This window comes from Protomyctophum parallelum (genome assembly GCF_964188405.1).
Source record: "Protomyctophum parallelum genome assembly, chromosome: 1".
NCBI lineage: Eukaryota > Metazoa > Chordata > Actinopteri > Myctophiformes > Myctophidae > Protomyctophum > Protomyctophum parallelum.
The window spans coordinates 46183441-46206928 of record NC_139697.1 but is presented as its reverse complement, the minus strand read 5'-3'; positions in this window follow the sequence as shown (position 1 = coordinate 46206928).

Below are 23488 nucleotides of genomic sequence, written 5' to 3'. Positions count from 1 at the left end.
CAGTTCTGAAGAGATAATAGATATGCTCTGTATGATTCCTCCCCACTGTCCCGCCCTTCCTCAGTAAGGCAACTGAGACCAGTGCATACTGTTGAAAGGAAACGTAAAATCAATAACAAGCACCCTGGCCTACTAACCTGGGGAATTAGAGTTGGTTTGCCAAGGGGTTAAGCAGGCTGATAGTTGCATAATCACTTCCTCCCCAACTTTTTATAACCAAACTGGAAATAATCTAAGCTGTAAGTCATCTAGTTCAGCGGCTCCATGGTTCTTGGTGAGAGCCAGAATACATGACATTATTTGTCAGGGAGAGAGAGAGAGAGAGTCAACCACCAGAGGTGAAATCAATACACTCAGCTCGTTTGGATCCAAGCATAGATAATCAATACTCACACACCACACCACACACAGCTTAACTCCCAACATTACATATGAGGAACATCACTAGTCTGGAGCTGGAGGTGAGTTGTGGGTTGGGGCCATGCTGTCCCATTATGCCAATCCCACACCCTGCTCAGAAGAAGGGGGGGAGGGTGCAATATGCCCACACACACATGCTATGTTTGGTGTTGACACACATACAGAATCATTACCACCATATGGCTATGTCTTGTAGATAATCAATATGCTGACTCAAACTGACAAACTGGCAAAGTCCACCCAAACAGGATCAATATGATGAGATCCTCACACAAAAGCAGAACTACAATCATGATGACACTAACTGCCAAACTGGCAAAGTGCCATTAGCAAAATCAATATAATGACGTCATCGGAAAAAAGGGTTAGGCCCCGCCCCCTTGTCCCTAGGGAGTGTCTTCAGTGCCGAAATCGGACATCTGGGGTCCCTGGGGAATAATAGTGCCTCTTACTACTACTCACAATGTTAATGTTAAGGCCAGACACCCCAGGTGAATAGGGGAAACAAGTTCAATAATAGCTATCACAATGAAACTTCTCCAGTTGATTACTTATATTAAAAATAAGATTTTTTGTATTACAAGTTTTCTGAAATTATATGTTTAAATATGCAAATTAGGCATTATATGCGCTAATTTGCATACATTTCGGGATGATAAATCTGAAGATCGGATAAAGCCACGTTCAAAATTATCATTTAATTTTGTTGACACATTAGAGACAAAGAAAATAACACATTAAATTTTTGATATCTCTAATTATCACTCCACAAATAAGAAAATAGTGTCAACAGGCATAAAAAAAACCCATTTTCGGCATGTTTTTAGGTATAAAATGTGATGTAAATCAGGCTGTGAATGATATATCAACAAATCCATGTGTAAATGTCTGCGGAATATAGTTATGAATGAGACTGGAACGTTTGGTGTATGTGAGTTCAACTGAGGTGGAGATTCTTTGTCCCAGGTATGAGGAAAACTTATTTTGAGAAAACGGCCGTTAAAGATTTGTATTGTAAAATTCCAAAATGTTTTATTTGAAGCCACTCTTTGGAGACAAAATATCTCATCCAAACCCTGGCAACAACATATAATGGCATATATCATTGGAAAGCACTGGACCTCGAGCTGACTGTGGTCTGATCCAAATATGGTCACTTCCTTTGTACCAACAACCAATCATGAATGAATGAATGAATAGAGATGGTGGATTTTCACCCAGAAAAACAAGCTGTCATTGGCTAAAATAAACTAAATCAAAATAAACATCTAAATCTGTATTTTTAATGTGTATTTTGCTTTAGTTTGAAAGAAAACATGTTTAGGAAGCAAAATAGCAAAAAAAAAATAAAAAAAATGTAGTGGTCACAAAAGACATTTTATACCATTCACCTGATCTGTAGTCAAAGACATTCTATAACATTCACCTGATCTGTAGTCAAATACATTTTATAACATTCACCTGATCTGTAGTCAAAGACATTTTATAACATTCACCTGGTCTTTAGTCAAAGACATTTCATAACATTCACCTGATCTGTAGTCAAAGACATTCTATAACATTCACCTGATCTGTAGTCAAAGACATTCTATAACATTCACCTGATCTGTAGTCAAGGACATTTTATAACATTCACCTGATCTGTAGTCAAAAACATTTTATAACATTCACCTGATCTGTAGTCAAAGACATTTTATAACATTCACCTGATCTGTAGTCAAAGACATTTTATAACATTCACCTGATCTGTAGTCAAAGACATTTTATAACATTCACCTGATCTGTAGTCAAAGACATTCTATAACATTCACCTGATCTGTAGTCAAAGACATTCTATAACATTCACCTGATCTGTAGTCAAAGACATTTTATAACATTCACCTGATCTGTAGTCAAAGACATTCTATAACATTCACCTGATCTATAGTCAAAGACATTCTATAACATTCACCTGATCTGTAGTCAAAGACATTCTATAACATTCACCTGATCTGTAGTCAAGGACATTGTATAACATTCACCTGATCTGTAGTCAAAGACATGTTATAACATTCACCTGATCTGTAGTCAAAGACATTTTATAACATTCACCTGATCTGTAGTCAAAGACATTCTATAACATTCACCTGATCTGTAGTCAAAGACATTTCATAACATTCACCTGATCTGTAGTCAAAGACATTTTATAACATTCACCTGATCTGTAGTCAAAGACATTTTATAACATTCACCGTAGTCAAATACATTTTATAACATTCACCTGGTCTGTAGTCAAAGACATTTCATAACATTCACCTGATCTGTAGTCAAAGACATTTCATAACATTCACCTGATCTGTAGTCAAAGATATTTTATAACATTCACCTGATATGTAGTCAAAGATATTTTATAACATTCACCTGATCTGTAGTCAAAGACATTTTATAACATTCACCTGATCTGTAGTCAAATACATTTTATAACATTCACCTGGTCTGTAGTCAAAGACATTTTATCTAACATTCACCTGATCTGTAGTCAAATACATTTTATAACATTCACCTGGTCTGTAGTCAAAGACATTTATATAACATTCACCTGATCTGTAGTCAAAGACATTCTATAACATTAACATGATCTTTAGTCAAAGACATTATATAACATTCAACTGGTCTGTAGTCAAAGACATTTTATATAACATTCACCTGATCTGTAGTCAAAGACATTCTGAGGGTGAGGAAGGATGACGGAGAGAAACCAAATAGTAAGGGCATTTTATCAGGTATTTGACCAATCTGGGAACTAAATCGTTACCAAGAAATGTCTTCACCAATGTGTTTCTAAAGGTGTCTAATAACATGTACTAAAAGTTTGAAATTCAACTCCTGTGGGAAATTGAGTTATTAGCATAAAATGTGACCATATACCCATAACATCCTATATAAGTCCAAATTTCATCATTCTTTCAGTAGCATGTGACATATGAAACTAGGGGGTTTTCATGATTCTGAATCCATTCCAAGCATTTGTTTTGCACAAAAAACACTCCTTGGGAGGAAAACGGCCATAGCCGTCATCACAAACGTGATGAGGTCAGCACATTTGGTCAAGTTGATATGGCCTAATTTAGCCCAAGGAGTGTTTTTTGTGCAAAACTAATGCTTGGAATGGATTCAGAATCATGAAAAAAACCCTAGTTTCATATGTCACATGCTACTGAAAGAATGATGAAATTTGGACTTTTTGGCCTTATACAGGATGTTATGTGTATATGGTCACATATTATGCTAATAACTCAATTTCCCACAGGAGTTGAATTTCAAACTTTTAGTACATGTTATTAGACACCTTTAGAAACACATTGGTGAAGACATTTCTTGGTAACGATTTAGTTCCCAGATTTTCATAGATTTCTCTTACTAAAATGGAACATTCTTATCCTCTTTTGACGTTCTCTTGAAAGGGATTATCTGGGATGCACCATATAATCAGTAGCATATTGGCCATAAAGAATGCCATATCGCTATCGGATCGTTCTCAAAATAATTATTTAACAAACAACAAAAGAAGACAAATTGCTACATGCCTTTCATATTCCAATATAGCTCCGTTTGTGGTTCTGGATAGTAATTAACAGTAATTAACAATCCTCGACAGTGACTGTCGTCAGCCGTCGATATACTTCATTGTCATCAGTGTCTAATTTGGCAGATAATTAACTAAGCTATTTTAGAAATAAAATGTTGTGTTTTTTTACGCAACCAGATCCTGTTGCAACAACAACTGTTTCCACCGTTAACCCGTCAAGCATGGAATCTTCGTTATCGTTAGTAGAATAGGTAGCGTCAACAAAACGCACATGTGCGCACGCACACGCACATGTGTACACGCACACACGCACACGTACACGCACACACGCACATGTACACGCACATACACACGCACAGACGAGCACATCTCATTATGTCCTGTCACATATACAGTACATCTCTAGGAGACGATTGGTTCCCCCCCCCCATCTTTTCATCATCCAGCATCTGGATTTAATTGGCGCCTGTACGCCGTAAAACCCACAGCTGCTGCTCTGCCTGTTAGGACAATAAATTACTACAATTATACCAGCCGAACAAAAAGACACCACGGGCCACTCTGATGCCCCTCCCCGCCATGTGGGGGAGCTGTCTCTGGTGCTGAAAGTCATAAACTAGTCCCACAGCCATGGTCTCTGGTGCTGACAGTCATAAACTAGTCCCACAGCCATAGGGGAGCTGTCTCTGGTGCTGACAGTCATAAACTAGTCCCACAGCCACGGGGGAGCTGTCTCTGGTGCTGACAGTCATAAACTAGTCCCACAGCCATGGGGGAGCTGTCTGTGGTGCTGACAGTCATAAAATAGTCCCACAGCCATGTGGAGGAGCTGTCTCTGGTGCTGACAGTCATAAACTAGTCCCACAGCCATGGGGGAGCTGTCTGTAGTGCTGACAGTCATACACTAGTCCCACAGCCACGGGGGAGCTGTCTCTGGTGCTGCCAGTCATAAACTAGGCCTGCAGCAGTTTAAACAGTCACTATTTTGGGTGGAACAATCACCAAAAATAACACATTCTGGCGCGTTGTGAGCTTGTAGATCTGCTATATTTGTTGAAGCGACCTTGGTTGTACTGTAGACTGATACCTTCCAAAGTACTATCAACATATTCTGAGGCATACACACACACACACACACACACACACACACACACACACACACACACACACACACACACACACACACACACACACTCCTCTCTCTCTGTCGCTCTAATTAATTAGTCTCATGTCGCGCAGCTGCGTCTACATTCTCCCGGCGGATTCTGCCGGGAGCTGCCCTATGCCATAGAGAGTATGGGTGGACCCCAGGCTAGCGGTAGGGTTAGGGTCCATGGGTGGACCCCAGGCTACCTGTAGGGTTAGGGTCCATGGGTGGACCCCAGGCTACCTGTAGGGTTAGGGTCTATAGGTGGACCCCAGGCTAGCGGTAGGGTTAGGGTCCATGGGTGGACCCCAGGCTACCTGTAGGGTTAGGGTCCATGGGTGGACCCCAGGCTACCTGTAGGGTTAGGGTCCATGGGTGGACCCCAGGCTACCTGTAGGGTTAGGGTCCATGGGTGGACCCCAGGCTACCTGGTGAGTGACCGCCAGCCAGATCCATTAACCCATTTTGGGGCGGGAACCCCTTTTGGTGTTAGCATTATGTTATGATTTAGCCATTGAAAAATAGCAGATCTACAAGCTCATAGCGCACCACCGAGTGGCGCGCTACGAGCTTGTAGGTCTGCTATTTTTGAAGAATCGTGAAAAGTGACATGAAAGTGTTTGAGAACGACTGACATAGAAAAACATCGCTTTTGTCAAGAAAACAGTCAGGATTTAGAAGACATTTGCAGAACCGTTCCCAGGGTAAATTGGTTAACATAAATATAAAAGTCCTCCACATCGTGGATAGATGATGCGAAATGATGGCCTCTGCTGCAGCTGGGGTGTTGTTTTAAAATGATGGCCTCTGCTGCAGCTGGGGTGTTGTTTTAAAATGATGGCCTCTGCTGCAGCTGGGGTGTTGTTTTAAAATGATGTCCTCTGCTGCAGCTGGGGTGTTGTTTTGGTGAATCAATGGAAGGTATAATATGTTATATTATGTTATATAATGGTATAGATATAGATAATATATTGTATTATATTATATATATGTTATTATATATGTCACATAACACCTTCAGACCTGACCTGTGTCACCTTTACAGCTTTTAACCACTTTAACCATTTTTAACTCAAATATTTGCTTCCTTGAAATAGTTTGAGAACCACCGATATAAAAACATGGTGGGTTTTCAGATCTTAGAAGACATTATTTTGTATGGGGGCAGCGGTGGCCGAACGGTTTGCGGAGCGGTCTTGATACTGGAAGGTCGCCACTTCGAATCCCCGGACCGGCACGTTAAAATTACCACGGGCGCTGCAGTCCCCTTGAGCAAGGCATTGATTGAACCCCTACCATGAAATGTTCTATGAGCAGGGCCTGGCTGTAAACAAGCATCTGGAGCTTAGTCCACTTCCCTGCAGGGTAAACAAAGAACTTTGCTTTGCTTTGGATGTGATGATCTCAGGTCTCAATGGGATCATTTCAGCGGTTGGATGATTAATTGTTGTGTGGATGATGTGGTTGTGGTTATACATCCCTCCCCACTAGGGGGCGCACTAACGTCCCCGCTCCCATTCCCTGGCATGGGGGGGGGGGACATATCGATGACACCTTAATGAAGGAACTAATGAGGGAAGGTTTTTTAGGGCCAACAATAGAAACATCTGTGCCACTATACTGTACACTATACTGTACACTATACTGTACACTATACTGTACACACAGCCTGCGTTTAACCCACGCAGGACGGGAACCCCATGTTGGTGTTTTAAGCATTATAATTATGTTATACTTAAGCTATTGAAAAATAGCAGATCTACAAGCTCGTAGCGCGACACTCGGTGCCGCGCTATATACGAGCTTTTAGATCTGCTATTTTTTGGGGAAAATCGGGGAATTTTGGCGCACATCTTTGAATATATACTCTTTCATAGCGAACGTTTTTAACTCAAATGTTTGCCTCCTCGGGGGGGGGGGGGGGGGGGGGGGGGGGTCCCTGGAACAACATATTTTCCATATGGTTTTTGGGGGTCCTTGACATGGAAATGTTTGAGAACGACTGACATAGAAACATCAGGAAACTGTGATGATTTAGAAGGCATTTGTATAGAATCTCGTGTCAGGTCGAATTGGGTTAAATGAGGCCATATTTAATGTCCCACTCTGAAAGCTATAAGCCACGCTGTGGTTTTATTATTCTGTCTGCAGCGTCGGGAGGAAACAAAAACAAAATAAATATTTTTGTTTCCGGACGCGTTCCGTGTTGTATTCGGTCGCACCGTGCGTGCAGCGTGCAACAATGCTTTAATAACAGGTGGTCTATTCTGTAGACGTGAACACCAGGAGACAAAGGAAGTACCCCCCCTCTCTCTCTCCCCCCCACCCGGCCATGCCGTCCCTTTGTCTCACCGCTGGCTGTGAACCCATTAAGCCAGTCGGAGTTTGACAAAGATAAATGAAGTGTGCTCTTTCCCCTCCTCGTTTCCCCGCGGCCTCCAGTGTCTTCCTGAATAATGAGACCATTGCCTCGGATTTTTTTTTGAAAATGCTTTCACACAACGACCGTTTTTTTTAATTCTAAATATTTTGCTTCTGCATGTCGGGTTCGTCCCTGCTATGGAACAACGGATTTTCAGATGGGGGTCGAAGGCCAATTACATCACACTGATTCTGGGGGTCCTTGACATGAAATAGAGTGAGAACCACTGATATAGAAACATAGGGTTTAACCCTGTGAGAACCACTGATATAGAAACATAGGGTTTAACCCTGTGAGAACCACTGACACAGAAACATAGGGTTTAACCCTGTGAGAACCACTGATATAGAAACATATGGGTTTAACCCTGTGAGAACCACTGATATAGAAACATAGGGGTTTAACCCTGTGAGAACCACTGATATAGAAACATAGGGTTTAACCCTGTGAGAAACACTGATTTAGAAACATAGGCTTTAACCCTGTGAGAAACACTGATTTAGAAACATAGGGTTTAACCCTGTGAGAACCACTGATATAGAAACAGGGTTTAACCCTGTGAGAAACACTGATTTAGAAACATAGGGGTTTAACCCTGTGAGAAACACTGATTTAGAAACATTCATCAGGTTTATCAGAAAACTGTCTCCTGGATTTTTGAAGATATTTCTTATAGAATGTGGTCCCAGGTCTTTAATGGGTTATTTCTCCCACACCCTGCCTCATATAGTACACTTCAGAGAGCAGAGAGAGAGAGAGAGAGAGAGAGAGAGAGAGAGAGAGAGAGAGAGAGAGAGAGAGAGAGAGAGAGAGCTAGAGACAGAGAGAGAGAGGGCACTATTTTCCCTTGGCCTTATTTCTGCCAATTACCGGCATGTGAGCCGACATTCTGACACGACTGACCTCCTCCTAGTCCATCTGGACCTGAGGACCGTTCTACTGAATGTCTTCTACATCCTGACAGTTATCTGGACCTGAGGACCGTTCTGCTAAATGTCTTCTACATCCTGACAGTTATCTGGACCTGAGGACCGTTCTACTAAATGTCTTCTATACATCCTGACAGTTTTATGAAAAACATCATGTTTCTCTATATACAGTATGTGTCAGTGGTTCTCAAACTGTTTCATGTCAAGGACCTCCATAAATATATGTAATTGGCCGCCGACGACCCCCATCTGAAAATATGTAGTTCCAGGGACCCCCCTCCAGCCACCCAGAAGCAAAGATTTGAGTTAAGAACGTTCGCTCTGAAATAATATATATCCAAAGATTTGCGCCACATTTTTTTCCAACAAATAGCAGACCTACAAGCTCGTAGCGCGGCACTCGGTGCCGCGCTACGAGCTTGTAGATCTGCTATTTTTTTAAGTATAACATAATGGTGTAAAACACCGTAAGGGGCTTCTCGTCCTCAAAGGGCTAGGAGAAGAGAAGGCTCTCCTATGCCTTATTATGCCATAAGTGTTATGGTAATGAGGGGGAAAGGCCTGCCCCGCGCCGATAGCATAGCCTGCGCACCGCGCCGGTCACCGCATCGCTATTATCCACCATTTATTTATGTATTTATTTATTTATGTATTTATTTGACAGGGACAAAGCTCATTAATCAACATGTCAGTTTTCACCTCAATGTATAAATGGGCCAGAGTTAGCCGAAGCTAAATTTCATCTGTAGTCCCTGGGCAGGCTCTTAAAACAATAAATGATAAAAGAAAGACAAAGTGTAGTGTGCCTGCACACAACACCATGCGTTGGCACGGGGGGGGGGGGGGGAGGGGGGAGGGGGGAGGGAGAGGGAGGGGGAGAGAGAGGGGGAGAGAGAGAGAGAGAGAGGGGAGGGGGGAGAGAGGGAGAGGGAGAGGGGGGTAGAGGGAGATAGAGGAGGGAGAGAGGGAGAGAGAGGGGGGAGAGGGGGGAGGGAGAGAGAGAGAGAGAGAGAGAGAGAGAGAGAGAGAGAGGGAGAGGGAGAGGGAGAGGGAGAGGGAGTGAGGGGTAGAGGGAGAGAGCGGGAGAGAGAGAGGGAGAGAGAGAGAGAGAGAGAGAGAGAGGGAGAGGGAGAGAGAGTGAGGGGTAGAGGGAGAGAGCGGGAGAGAGAGAGATGGAGAGAGAGTGAGGGGTAGAGGGAGAGAGCGGGAGAGAGAGAGAGGGAGAGAGGGAGAGAGAGATAGAGAGGGAGAGAGGGGGAGAGAGAGAGAGAGAGAGAGAGAGAGAGAGAGAGAGAGAGAGAGTGCGTATCCAATCCATTATGGTGAGGAATGCACAGAGAAATCAGTTGCTGTGAGTGTAAGAGTGTCAGAGTGTCAGAGTGTCAGGGCGGTGGTGGCTCAGGGGTAGAGTGCCTGGATGGTAACCGTATGGTTCCCAGTTCGAACCCGGGCTCCCCCAGAGTTACTGTCGAAGTGTCCTTGAGCAAGACACTGAACCCCTAATTGCTCCCGATGTGCTAGTTGGTGCCTTGCATGGTTTTCGCTGCCATCGGTGTATGAATGTGTGTGTGAATGGGTGAATGTAATGCACAATCTCTGTAAAGCGCCTTGGATAAAGGCGCTATATAAATGCACCATTTACCATGTAGGGACTTTATAAGCAACAATGGTTTTCAGGGACGGCTCCGCTATACGCGGAGGTACTTGTTTATAAAGTGTAGTTGTTTATTTGGTCTTGTTTCTAAAGTGTAGTTGTTTATTTGGTCTTGTTTATAAAGTGTAGTTGTTTATTTGGGCTTGTTTATAAAGTGTAGTTGTTTGTTTGGTCTTGTTTCTAAAGTGTAGTTGTTTATTTGTGCTTGTTTATAAAGTGTAGTTGTTTATTTGGTCTTGTTTCTAAAGTTTAGTTGTTTATTTGGTCTTGTTTATAAAGTGTAGTTGTTTATTTGGTCTTGTTTATAAAGCGTCGTTGTTTATTTGGTCTTGTTTCTAAAGTGTAGTTGTTTAGTTGGTCTTGTTTATAAAGTGTAGTTGTTTATTTGGTCTTGTTTCTAAAGTGTAGTTGTTTATTTGGTCTTGTTTCTAAAGTGTAGTTGTTTAGTTGGTCTTGTTTATAAAGTGTAGTTGTTTATTTGGTCTTGTTTCTAAAGTGTAGTTGTTTATTTGGTCTTGTTTATAAAGTGTAGTTGTTTATTTGGTCTTGTTTATAAAGTGTAGTTGTTTATTTGGTCTTGTTTATAAAGTGTAGTTGTTTATTTGGTCTTGTTTCTAAAGTGTAGTTGTTTATTTGGTCTTGTTTCTAAAGTGTAGTTGTTTATTTGCTGAGGTGTCTGTCTGTCTGTCTGTCTGTCTGTCTGTCTGTCTGTCTGTCTGTCTGTCTGTCTGTCTGTCTGTCTGTCTGTCTGTCTGTCTGTCTGTCTGTCTGTCTGTCTGTCTGTCTGTCTGTCTGTCTGTCTGTCTGTCTGTCTGAACTAGACAATGAACGGAACTGGTCAATGTTATAAGACACGAGTGTTAACCCATTCTGACCTGAGATCAGATTCTAAAAAATGTCTTACATCCTGACAGTTTTCTGAAAAAGCTATGTTTCTATGTCAGTCATTCTTCGATTTTTCAAAAAATAGCAGACCTACAAGCTCATAGCGCGCCACCGAGTGGCGCGCTATGAGCTTGTAGATCTGCTATTATTTCAATAGCTAAAGCATAACATGATGCCAACACCAAAAGGGGTTCCCGCCCCAAAAATGGGTTAAATATGGAGTTGGCAGGACAATCCACTGCAACAAAACTCTGGCCAGACTTCCAGAAAACCACAAACATGCCGAGGGAGGACCCAACGATTCAGCTCCAAAATGCGCCAACCGTAAATAGATTACAATCTGTTTAATTTGCATAATGTCTATTATAGCATGCAGTCCAAGCAATACATCGTATAATAATGATAATACATTTACTTTTCCTTTGAGTTGACAGACGTCGGGGCAGATAAATATTTTATTTGAGGTCTGGCCACTATTGGAATTGATTTTGCATACAGAATGAGGCATTGGAATACATAACTGAAAGAAGGTTTCTTAAGTTGTGACAGAGCAGCCTCTGTTCAGAGTGATCTGTTATGATCAACAATACACAGTCATTGTGTTTGTGCTGTTCAGCAATATACATTTACAGTATTTATGCTGTATTGTCTTTGATTCTCAGTCCCACAGAAGGTGCACATTCTGCTGTGAATCTAAAATACTTGTTTATCTACAGTACATCTGCAGATGACTGTAATTGGGAAGCTGCCAAATCCCTTGACTCCTTCTAAACCGCTCTCAAAATGCACCTTTGGACGGCTGCAATTATAAACAGTCCCCCGTAGATTTGGAATCCCCCCACACCACCCCTTTTCCCTTTTGACTTCCTTTATGACCAATTCCTGTTCCGTCGTTAACTATATAGAAGTGTCTATTTGTACGTCTCCAAATGTTTCGATGGATTGAATAAGGTGGACCCTCTCTTGTAAACAAGTGTAATGTTTAATTGGGTCGTCCACTCACAGTTAACAGTCTTTGCATTGAGTTGTGCTTGAAATGTTCTGTAATTCTGCAAACTTATACGGGAACCCCTTTTGGTGTTTAAGCATTATGTTATAATGTAGCTATTGAAAAATAGCAGATCTACATGCGTGAAAATGTGCCTTTTTTGAGAACCACTGATGCCGAAACATAAGGTTTAGAAAACTGTCAGGATTTCAAGGACTTTTTTTTTGTTTTGCACGTCAGGCCTGAATGGGTTAATACATATTTAAATCAATAAATCAAACCTTGATTGCCTGAAGTGAGCTCTGATTGGTTGCATTAGGGGGAGCGTCTTGGGTGTTGCAGCCAAATGCATGGTGATTGGCTGACTGCTCAGCCAGGGGGTGGAGTCAGGAGTCTATATAAAGGGGGAAATGGGAGAGGTTGACCCTCTGCACCTCTCTGTCCAGTTATGTTGAGTTATATCGTTTTAAGTTTTAACTTCTATTCTTCAGTTGTTTCACCTTTGTTGTCCAGGCCTGGAACATAATTATTAAAACTTTAATCTTTCACCTGCAAGTCTGCCTCATGTCCAGTCCATCATTTTAAAGGTTTTATTACTGACAAACAGCCGATCTACAAGCCCACTTGGTAACAGTTTCAGACGATGCACAGATAAAAAACATACTTATTGATGAACCAGATTATTGACATGGAAAGGTGTGTTTACCCGAATTAATCTAATTATACCTTTCTGGGCGGGGACCCCTTTTGTTGTTTTAAGCATTGTGTTGTACTTTAGCTGTTGAAACATAGCAGATCTACAAGCTCATAGTGCGACACCGAGTGCCGCGCTACGAGCTTGCAGGTCTGCTATTTTTTGAAAAATCGTGAAAATGTGGCCCCTCTGGGTGGAGGGGGGTCCCTGGAACAACATATTTTCAGATGGGGGGTCGGCGGCCAATTACATATATTTTTTGGGGTTCCTTGAACATGAAAATGTTTGAGAACGACTGACATAAAAACATTGGGTTTTTTTTCTCCAGAAAACCGTCAGGATTTAGAAGACATTTGTAGAATCGTCCTCGTGTCTAAATGGGTTTTTATTACATCAGATTCTTCATGTTTGTGTTTGTGCTCTGTGTTCATCTCCAGGTCCGACTGTAGAAGATCTGCCTCCGAACCAGAACAACGTCCGTGACACACATCAGGGGCATCTCCTGGAAAAACCTCCTGACTTCAACACGGTAAAGCGTTGTCCTTATTTATACGTTAAAGCTCAAGTTCTGGCAGACGAGGCATTATTGTCTGGCTGTGGTCGGCAGGCACGCAGATATATGCCCATATATCGAGTGCTCATGCTTTCTGGCAAGGCATTGTCTGGCTGTGGTCGGCACGCATATATGCCCATATATCGAGTGTTCATGCTTTGTCCTTATTTATACGTTAAAGCTCAAGTTCTGGCAGACAAGGCATTGTCTGGCTGTGGTCGGCACGCAGATATGCCCATATTTGCTTTCTGTCCGTGCAAATCACTCACTCGCGCACACACCTGCACGCACGCACTCACTCACTGCTGTTACTTTGTTGATGAAACAAGGCCTCCCACATCATTAAGTGTCTCTCTCGAAGAGAGTCATATGGGTCCGAGACACTTGGTGGCGCTGGAGCACAGAACAAAACATAAACTCACGAGCTAATTTATTGGTTCGTGGAGCTGTCACTCAGGGCGGCGCCCCCGGTCCCAACCCGCAGGTATAAAACCGGTGGGCGTGAACGCCGAGTCATTCCTACATTTTTCTGCGCTTGGATGCACACAGCACAGCAAGTACACCAAAGTCTCACAACCGGCTGTTGAAGTTATTTTCCCGAAAGACGGACGAGTCTAGAACTGACTTGCACCGCGGGGATTCGCAGCTGCAAGACGGTGTTCTTTCTACGAGCTACTTCTGAAGATAAGACTAATAACACAAGTGAGCCTGCCCGGCGGCTTGTTGTTCTGTCTTCCCTCTACTTTCCCGCACCTCTCGTTACCCTCTAGCTAGCGTTGTTAGCTCGTAGCTAGCTTTGTTAGCTTGTCATTGGCTTAGCTTCAGCGTTGCTGCCGCTTTTTTTCTCCACCGCTAGCCTCTCGTTAGTCACTGACTAACCTCCTCCTAGCCGTAGCCCGCAGCTTCGCTTCTACAACCCTCGGTAACAGTGGGCCGACGTCACCGATCTACTGCAGGCGAGACGGGCCGCATTCTCAACCCTTCCCCACTCTCTCTCAACCCTTCCCCGCTTTGGGGACAAGAAACAGGCCTCCCTGCATTACACAGTAGGCCAGCAACAACACGTGGGGAAGCCTTCAGCCGTCGACTGAAAGCTGACCACTGTGTGTGTTCCGCTTCACGACGTTACCCTCCTTAGTAGGGGAGTTAAGTCAGAAAAATATTTTTTATTTAGTGGAGGAGCTAAATAATAAAATAATATTCTTTATATATTAAAATAAATAAAAATATATAAAATAAGGGGTTTGAGAATAAGCCATCTCCACCATGGCTGCAAGAGATGACCACGATGATGGACCCCTTCCGAGGCTCTGTTTCAACAGGGTTTGTAACAACCTCTTGATTCCAGGTGATGGCCACTCCATGTGTATGTACTGTCTGGGTTTAACACATGCAAGGAATGCTTTTGAGGTCGTGGGCCTCTGCCCAGGTCTGTGGAGCCAAACCCAAGACATCAGCCAGGCCTCGCCGGCTTGCTCTGGGTGCTGCTCTCCATCCAGCGGGATCTCGTCAGCCCACCGCCTCGTCCTCTCTCTTCAGACCCCTCAACCTTGACACGTCTCAGAGACACCGTGACGAGTCCTTCCTGGGCTCCTCCCCTGCCGGGAAGGTGGCTCGGACCGCCGACAACAAGCTCCACATGCTCCTCACCGCACTGGTGAACAGGCCTGTGGAGCCAGACCCAAGACATCAGCCAGGCCTCGCCGGCTTGCTCTGGGTGCTGCTCTCCATCCAGCGGGATCTCGTCAGCCCACCGCCTCGTCCTCTCTCTTCAGACCCCTCGACCTTGACGCGTCTCAGAGACACCGTGACGAGTCCTTCCTGGGCTCCTCCCCTGCCGGGAAGGCGGCTCGGACCGCCGACAACAAGCTCCACATGCTCTTCACCGCACTGGTGAACAGGCCTGTGGAGCCAGACCCAAGACATCAGCCAGGCCTCGCCGGCTTGCTCTGGGTGCTGCTCTCCCTCCAGCGGGATCTCGTCAGCCCACCAACGAGGCTCCCCTGAGCCGGGTGGTTGCGACAACGGGATGTCGGATGCAGTCCTAGGCCTCCACCGACACTACTACTACTTCACGCAGCGGCCGAAGGCACGAGTCTCACTCGACGTGGTTCCCCAACGACCCTCGACTACCGACTGCTTCCCTCAACATTACAGGTATGAACATTGTGAAGCTAGGTTTGTTTAACTGTTTAGCTAACCTTTTCGAGGTCGGGAGTAGCAACCTCGTTGGATGGCCGATGCCACCCTAGCATGCTTAGCATTCCAGATAGGCTGCTTTCAAGGTGCCACACCAACTCGTCTATGACATAGCCATAGCATCGGAGCTACTTCGGCTATTGTTTCACGCTGCTCTCATACGGTCACTGAATGCCTCACGTTGCTGTCCAACAGCCAACATGACGGCTGCCAGGATTACGACCGGCACAGCGTCTCCGGAGGGGCCAATCGGACCCTGCAACTCCGTCTCCAGGAGGAGCGTGCTCAGACGCTCTCCCATGCCTTGGGCCCCGTCCAGGGTGTAGCAGCCCCGGGCTGCACACCGGGACCGCTCCCCAAAAAAAGGCAAAAGCTCTTGACACAGATCTCCACCATGGGTGGGTCTGTGGCCAGGCTGCACAGTATGTACACGACAAAGAAAATCACTGTCGGGGGACCACTGCTTCCCCTGTCCCAGGTTTTTCAGAGCACATTACACGGCTAGCTGGAAGGAGCCCATGACTCTCCCGGCTACTCCGCGACGCTCTCGTGTCCCTCCCCCCGTAGTAACGTCTGGGAGGCATCTCAATGCTTCAGCGTTACTCCAGGGCTCCCAGAGCTCCCTTCTTCAGGAGATGGGCGACGCCCCTACTCCTGAACAGTTGGCTAGAGTTCGTCACCTACATGAGAAAATTGTGACCTTCACGTACTGACTCACCGACCTGACTGGCCTTATGGCCACCTCAGAGCATGCTAGGTGGCTGGAAGCCTCACCTGGTCTGGATCCCGTTGCCCAGAGAGAGCTTTCCGAGGGTGCTATCATCCCCGGGGGCCTCTTCAGAGGCGCACTCGAGAGGATGACCCTCAACGTGGAGGTGCAGCGTCCAGGCTGCGAGGCCCTGACCAGCAGCCGAAGTGACACACACCCTACCCTCCCCCCATGCGCCGGGCCCAGCACCGGACGTAGCAGTCTCGGACTGCACGTCCGGTCCGCCCGCAATGCGCTTCTGGACCATGGCACAGGTGGGCGTCCTGGACGTCCCTGTAGCCAGGTCCCTCGATATTGTTTGCACAAGTACAGCACTCTGGTTTTTTCTGTAGTACAGGCTATGCCACAATACAAAAAGACAACAAAACAATATCCACGGAGGGGGGGACATGAACCCACTGCCACGGGGGCCCCATGGGCCCCCCCGACGCAGTGGGGCAGGGCATAAGGTCAGTGGCGTACCAAAACGCCACTGGGGAGACGGGTCATGCCCAATTTTTCTCCGACATGCCAGGGAACACTGCCCCAGGCGGGGCGCGCCTCCCATGGCCGGAGAGAACCCACTAGCCAAGAACCTGGCACGGTGGGAGCGGTGTGGAGCATCCACGTGGATCCTCAACACCATAGCGAAGGGCTACAGACTCCGGCGTTTTCAGAGGTCATCTTCACCAACGCCAGGGGTCAGGAGGGTCTGGTTCTCCAACAGGAGATCGCCTCCTTGCTGGAGGAGGGTGCCGTCAGAGAGGTACCCTTGGCCCAGCGTCGCAGCGGGTTCTACTCCCGCTACTTTCTGGTCAAGAAAAAGGGGGGGGGGGGCTACGTCCCATCCTGGACCTGCGGATACTCAACAGGCACCTCAAATCTTTTCAGTTCAAGATGCTGACGGCCATGTCTCTGGTGCGCTCCATACGCCCAGGCGACTGGTTCACATCCATAGATCTAAAAGACGCCTGCTGACGGCCAAGTCTCTAGTACGTACCATACGCCCAGGCGACTGGTTCACGTCCATAGACTTAAAAGACGCATACTTCCACATCCCCATCTACCCACCTCACAGGAAGTTCCTGCGGTTCGGGTTCCAGGAGAAAGTGTACGAGTACACGGTCCTCCCCTTCGGGATGTCCCTGAGCCCCAGGGTGTTTGTGCGCTGCACAGAAACCGCCCTCGCTCCCCTGCGTCAACAGGGGATTCGGGTGGCGAGCTATATCGACGACTGGCTCCTGATGGCCAGCTCGAGAGAAGAGGTAACGAGGGCCACAACCAGAGTGTTGACCCACGTGTCCTCCCTAGGGTTCGTTGTGAACTACACCAAGAGCATGCTGGGGCCCACGCAGTCAACAGACTTAATAGGCATCAGGCTGGATTCAGTTGCGTATACGGCGAGGCTGTCGGTAGACAGGCTCAACGACCTACTGAAGTGTGTGTCACTGTTCACACCGGGACGCACTCTCCAGTTACGCACATGCCTACGCATGGCAGGCATTATGGCTTCGGCCATCTCATTGGTACGTCTGGGGAGACTGCACATGAGACCCTTCCAGCGATGGCTCGGGTCCCTGCACATTCCCACCAGGTGTGTGAGCCGCCGTGTGACAGTATCTCCGGCTTGCACACTGGCGCTGAGGTGGTGGTCAGACAGACACAGACTGATGGAAGGGGTGCCCTTGGGTCTTCCCCTATCCAGGAAGGTTGTCACCACGGACGCCAGCCTCTCGGGATGGGGTGCCACACACGAGGGCAGGTCAGCCAGGGGTCTGTGGGACACATACCTGAGAAGGACCGCCCACATCAATTACTTGGAATTGATGGCGGTCTTCCTCGCTCTGAGGGAGTTCGAACCATTTCTTCAGGGACACCACGTCCTGGTCCGTACGGGCAACACAACGACGATGTCCTACATCAACAGACAGGGAGGTCTCACCTCCAGACGTCTGTGCACACTGGCACACAGGCTGCTGGTGTGGTGCGACAGTCGTCTCCTCTCCCTCACAGCATGTCATGTACCGGGCCTGCTGAACTCAGCGGCGGACCTCCTCTCGAGGGGTCCACTCCACTACGGCAACTGGTCTCTCCACCCTCAGGTGGCGAACCAGATATGGCACAACTTCGGGTTTCCGGAGGCGGATCTGTTCGCCACAAGAGAAGACGCGAAACGTCCCCTCTTCTTCTCGCTGAGGGGCGAACCACCGCTGGGCCTGGATGCACTGGCGCACCAGTGGCCACAGGGTCTGCTCTATGCGTTTCCGCCACTGGAGCTAATCCCGCATGTGATGGCCAGAGTGAGATTGGAGGACGTCCAACTATTGCTGGTGGCTCCGGCCTGGGGATCATGGAGGCAGGACGTTGTCCCCCTCCTCTACCGCGAACCGTGGCAACTCCCCCTGAGGCGGGACTTGCTCACGCAGGCCGGCGGAGAGATATTCCACCCGCGCCCCCAGGACCTGGACCTATGGGTCTGGCCCATGAGGGGGCCCCTCTTGGAATAGCCGGCTTGCCACAGAACGTCATCGAGACCATTCTGAGTGCTAGGGCCGCGTCTACCAGACGGCGTTACAATACAGCATGGCAGCTGTTTGTGCGCTGGTGTTTGAATAGGCCAGAGAGGATCCTCCCGTTCCAAGCTCCGGTGGCTCTCATCTTGTCCTATCTACAGGAGTTCCTGGACAGAGGTCTAGGTTTGTCCTCGGTGAAGGTCAACCTGGCGGCTATTTCCGCCTACCACTTGGGCATAAACAACGGTCAGGTGAGCGAGCTCCCATTGGTCCGACAGTTCATGAAGGGTGTCATGCATCTCAGGCCAGTTACTAGGTCCCTTGTCCCAGCCTGGGATCTGACGGTTGTACTGGATGCGCTCACAAAGGAACCCTTTGAGCCGTTAGACACGGTGGACCTGAAGTTCCTCTCTCTAAAGACCGTTTTGCTGGTCGCATTGACGACAGCTAAGAGGTCGAGCGACATTCACGCGCTCTCGGTTAACGTGAGCTGCATGAGATTCAGTGGCGATGACACTAGGGTTACGGTCAGGCCGAACCTGTCGTTCCTGCCGAAGAATTTTCCTTCTGGCTGTGAGCCAGTGGAATTGGTGGCTTTCCATCCACCGCCCTTTGCCTCGGAGGAGGATGGGCGGTTACATCGCCTGTGTCCAGTCAGGGCACTGAAACTGTACAAGGCCAGGACAGCCCCCTTCAGGAAGGGGGATCAGCTTTTCGTTGCTTGGGCCCCTCAGGCACAGCGGAAGGGGAAACCCGTCACGAAAGTACGGCTCTCACAATGGATTGTGGAGGCCATACAACTGGCTTACGCTACCGGTGGAGTGGATCTCCCCGAGGGACTGCGTGCTCACTCCACAAGGGGCATGTCAGCATCCTGGGCCTTAGCGAAGGGCGTTCCTATACAGGATGTGTGTGCGGCGGCGAGTTGGTCGTCTCCGTCGACTTTCGCCACATACTACAATCTTGATGTGGCTCCCGTGAACCTGGCCCATGCAGTCCTGGGAGCTGCCGCACATTAGTCAGGTAAGACATGAACTCTGCAGACTGCGAGGAGCACATAAGGCAGCATAGCTGTCGGCTCCTCTTGGGGATCCTGTGACCACCAGGCAGAGCCTGGTGGGGGTTCCTGGGATCCCGCCCTCTTGGAGGGGTTGCGTCTGTGGGGTTGGGGAAACTTCCTGGATGGCAGCGGACAGTGGTACTGTTGGCTTCCCAGGATTTTTTGTCCCCTCACCTCTATCAGTGTTTTTTAGATTTTTACCTGTTAGAGGGACTCTGGGCCACCGGGTATATGACCCGGCTAGCCTTCTCAGTCTCCCTTGCGGGAGGGACGTACATTCACCTGATGGTGACGTCTCTCTGGGAAAAGGGGGACCGTGGAGCGGTCCTGTCAGCCGGGGTGATCATACGGGAGTTTTATGATGACCCATATGACTCTCTTCGAGAGAGGCACTTAAGACAACTTCGGGTTACTTCAGTAACCTCAGTTGTATAAGTGACTCGAAGAAGAGAGTCATCGAACTGCCCGTCTGCTTTGGCAGGCGGCAGAAAAATGGTTGATAGGAATGACTCGGCGTTCACGCCCACCGGTTTTATACCTGCGGGTTGGGACCGGGGGCGCCGCCCTGAGTGACAGCTCCACGAACCAATAAATTAGCTCGTGAGTTTATGTTTTGTTCTGTGCTCCAGCGCCACCAAGTGTCTCGGACCCATATGACTCTCTTCTTCGAGTCACTTATACAACTGAGGTTACTGAAGTAACCCGAAGTTACTTTGTTGATGAAACAAGGCCTCCCACATCATTACTGACTGTGTGACAAAAGGTGAACATAATCCAATGCAAATGGCCGAGGCATGCAGATATTATACGGCTAATTAGTTAATGTACGAAGGAGATATTTCTTTGTCTTTCCTGTTGTTGGTCCATTGACGCGGAGGGAGGAATGTAAATGTAAATATCAACTGTCTCTAGGCAGTGTTGTTTTTGGCAGCAAATTTCTATTTTAGTTTTAGTCATAGTCTCTTGAAGAGTTTTCACTTAGTTTTAGTCACATTTTAGTCACCTGGAATGTTCTGGTGTTTAGTCTAGTTTTAGTCAACTAAATGTCATACGATTTTAGTCGACTAAATATAAAGTTGATTTAGTCGACTAAAATGTGTTTTGACAGGCCTTGATTATTAGTATTTTACACTTTGGTTGCATGCTGAATATGGCAGATCTACAATCTCACAACGTGTCACAGCGCGACGCGTTGTGAGATTGTAGATCTACTATTTTCAGCATGCAACCCAGCATAAAACTGGATCTCTTGTCCACTAGTCCCTTCCTAACATTTTAGTCTAGTTTTTATTTGTTGAGGAAATTGTCAGTATATTTAGTCTTAGTTTTAGTCATCATAGATTCGTTTTTATTTAGTTTTCGTCAGTGAAAAAAGGTAGTCGACGAACATTTTTCGTCTTAGTTTTAGTCAACGAAAACAACACTGTCTCTAGGATAGTTAGCCGTCCGTTGTGAATTCCTGGGGGGGGGGCGAAACTGAATCGCGTTGCCGGATAATACTCTGAATGTGTTCTCAAACAGTTTGACATCCTGGGGTATAAATCATTGTCTCAATATTGTCATAAAACCCACAGTGTTTGTCCAAGGATTATGTACAGCATTGAACAAATCCAACTTGTCCAATAGCACTTACAAAATGCACAAACTGAATAATACAGAAAAATCACCCCACAACTCAGTCAACAATGGAATATAAACCAGAAAAAATGGATTACATTCTGATGGGGTTGTTGTGGTCAGTTCAGTTTGCCATGTTTTTAAGAGGTGACAGAACTTCATTAGAGCCCTTGGTGTGGTTGTTATGTCATGTGTTTATGAGGTGACAGTACTTCATTAGAGCCCTTGGTGTGGTTGTTATGTCATGTGTTTATGAGGTGACAGTACTTCATTAGAGCCCTTTGGTGTGGTTGTTATGTCATATGTTTATGAGGTGACAGTACTTCATTAGAGCCCTTGGTGTGGTTGTTATGTCATGTGTTTATTAGGTGACAGTACTCCATTAGAGCCCTTGGTGTGGTTGTTATGTCATGTGTTTATGAGGTGACAGTACTTCATTAGAGCCCTTGGTGTGGTTGTTATGTCATGTGTTTATGAGGTGTCAGTACTTCATTAGAGCCCTTGGTGTGGTTGTCATGTCATGTGTTTATGAGGTGACAGTACTTCATTAGAGCCCTTGGTGTGGTTTTTATGTCATGTGTTTATGAGGTGACAGTACTTCATTAGAGCCCTTGGTGTGGTTGTTATGTCATGTGTTTATGAGGTGACAGTACTTCATTAGAGCCCTTTGGTGTGGTTGTTATGTCATGTGTTTATGAGGTGACAGTACTTCATTAGGGCCCCTTGGTGTGGTTGTTATGTCACGTGTTTATGAGGTGACAGTACTTCATTAGAGCCCTTGGTGTGGTTGTCATGTCACGTGTTTATGAGGTGACAGTACTTCATTAGGGCCCTTGGTGTGGTTGTTATGTCATGTGTTTATGAGGTGACATTACTTCATTAGAGCCCTTGGTGTGGTTGTTATGTCATGTGTTTATGAGGTGACAGTACTTCATTAGGGCAGTACGGTAGAGCAGTACGCTTGCTTATAATGTTGGCGAGCTATTGCAATTCAAACTTTATTCTGCTGCTGCATTTGTTGTAAATAATATCGGTTATACTGTACTGCTGGTGTGAATGTAATTATACATATTAGAAATGTGAATACTAAAACACAAATGTAACGCAAACAGTGAAGTTAGAGGTTCAGGTCAAACAATGTTCTGTAGAAAATGTTCACTAAAAGTGGGATTTTATGCACAAATATTATGTCATGGAAGGAAAGGATTATAACAACAAATTGAAGCTGCGAGCAGCGATGACCATGTGCGCGTTAGGGGCAAATATGGACCAATCGGATGGCTGCGGGCCCTCGCGTGTCTGTGCGCTTTAGGGGCAAACATTGACTAGGGGCAAATTAGTCTAGCTTTAGTCGACTAAATCTACAGTTGATTTAGTCGACTGAAATGACGCGTTGTGAGCTTGTCGATCTGCTTTTTCCAGCATGCAACCAAGTGTAAAATGATTTATACTGGATCTCTTGTCCACTATAGTCACTCCCTAACATTAGAGTCTATAGTTTTTAGCTGTTGACGAAATTGTCACCTTATTTAGTGTCATAGTTTTAGTCATCATAGCTTATAGTTTTCATTTCATTTCATTTAGTCTCATAGTTTTAGTCATCATAGCTTATAGTTTTAGTCATCATAGCTTATAGTTTTAGTCATCATAGCTTATAGTTTTAGTCATCATAGCTCATAGTTTTAGTCATCATAGCTTATAGTTTTAGTCATCATAGCTTATAGTTTTAGTCATCATAGCTTATAGTTTTAGTCATCATAGCTTATAGTTTTCATTTCATTTAGTCTTATAGTTTTAGTCATCATAGCTTATAGTTTTAGTCATCATAGCTTATAGTTTTCATTTCATTTAGTCTTATAGTTTTAGTCATCATAGCTTATAGTTTTAGTCATCATAGCTTATAGTTTTCATTTCATTTAGTCTTATAGTTTTAGTCATCATAGCTTATAGTTTTCATTTCATTTAGTCTTATAGTTTTAGTCATCATAGCTTATAGTTTTCATTTAATTTAGTCTTATAGTTTTAGTCATCATAGCTTATAGTTTTCATTTCATTTCATTTAGTCTCATAGTTTTAGTCATCATAGCTTAT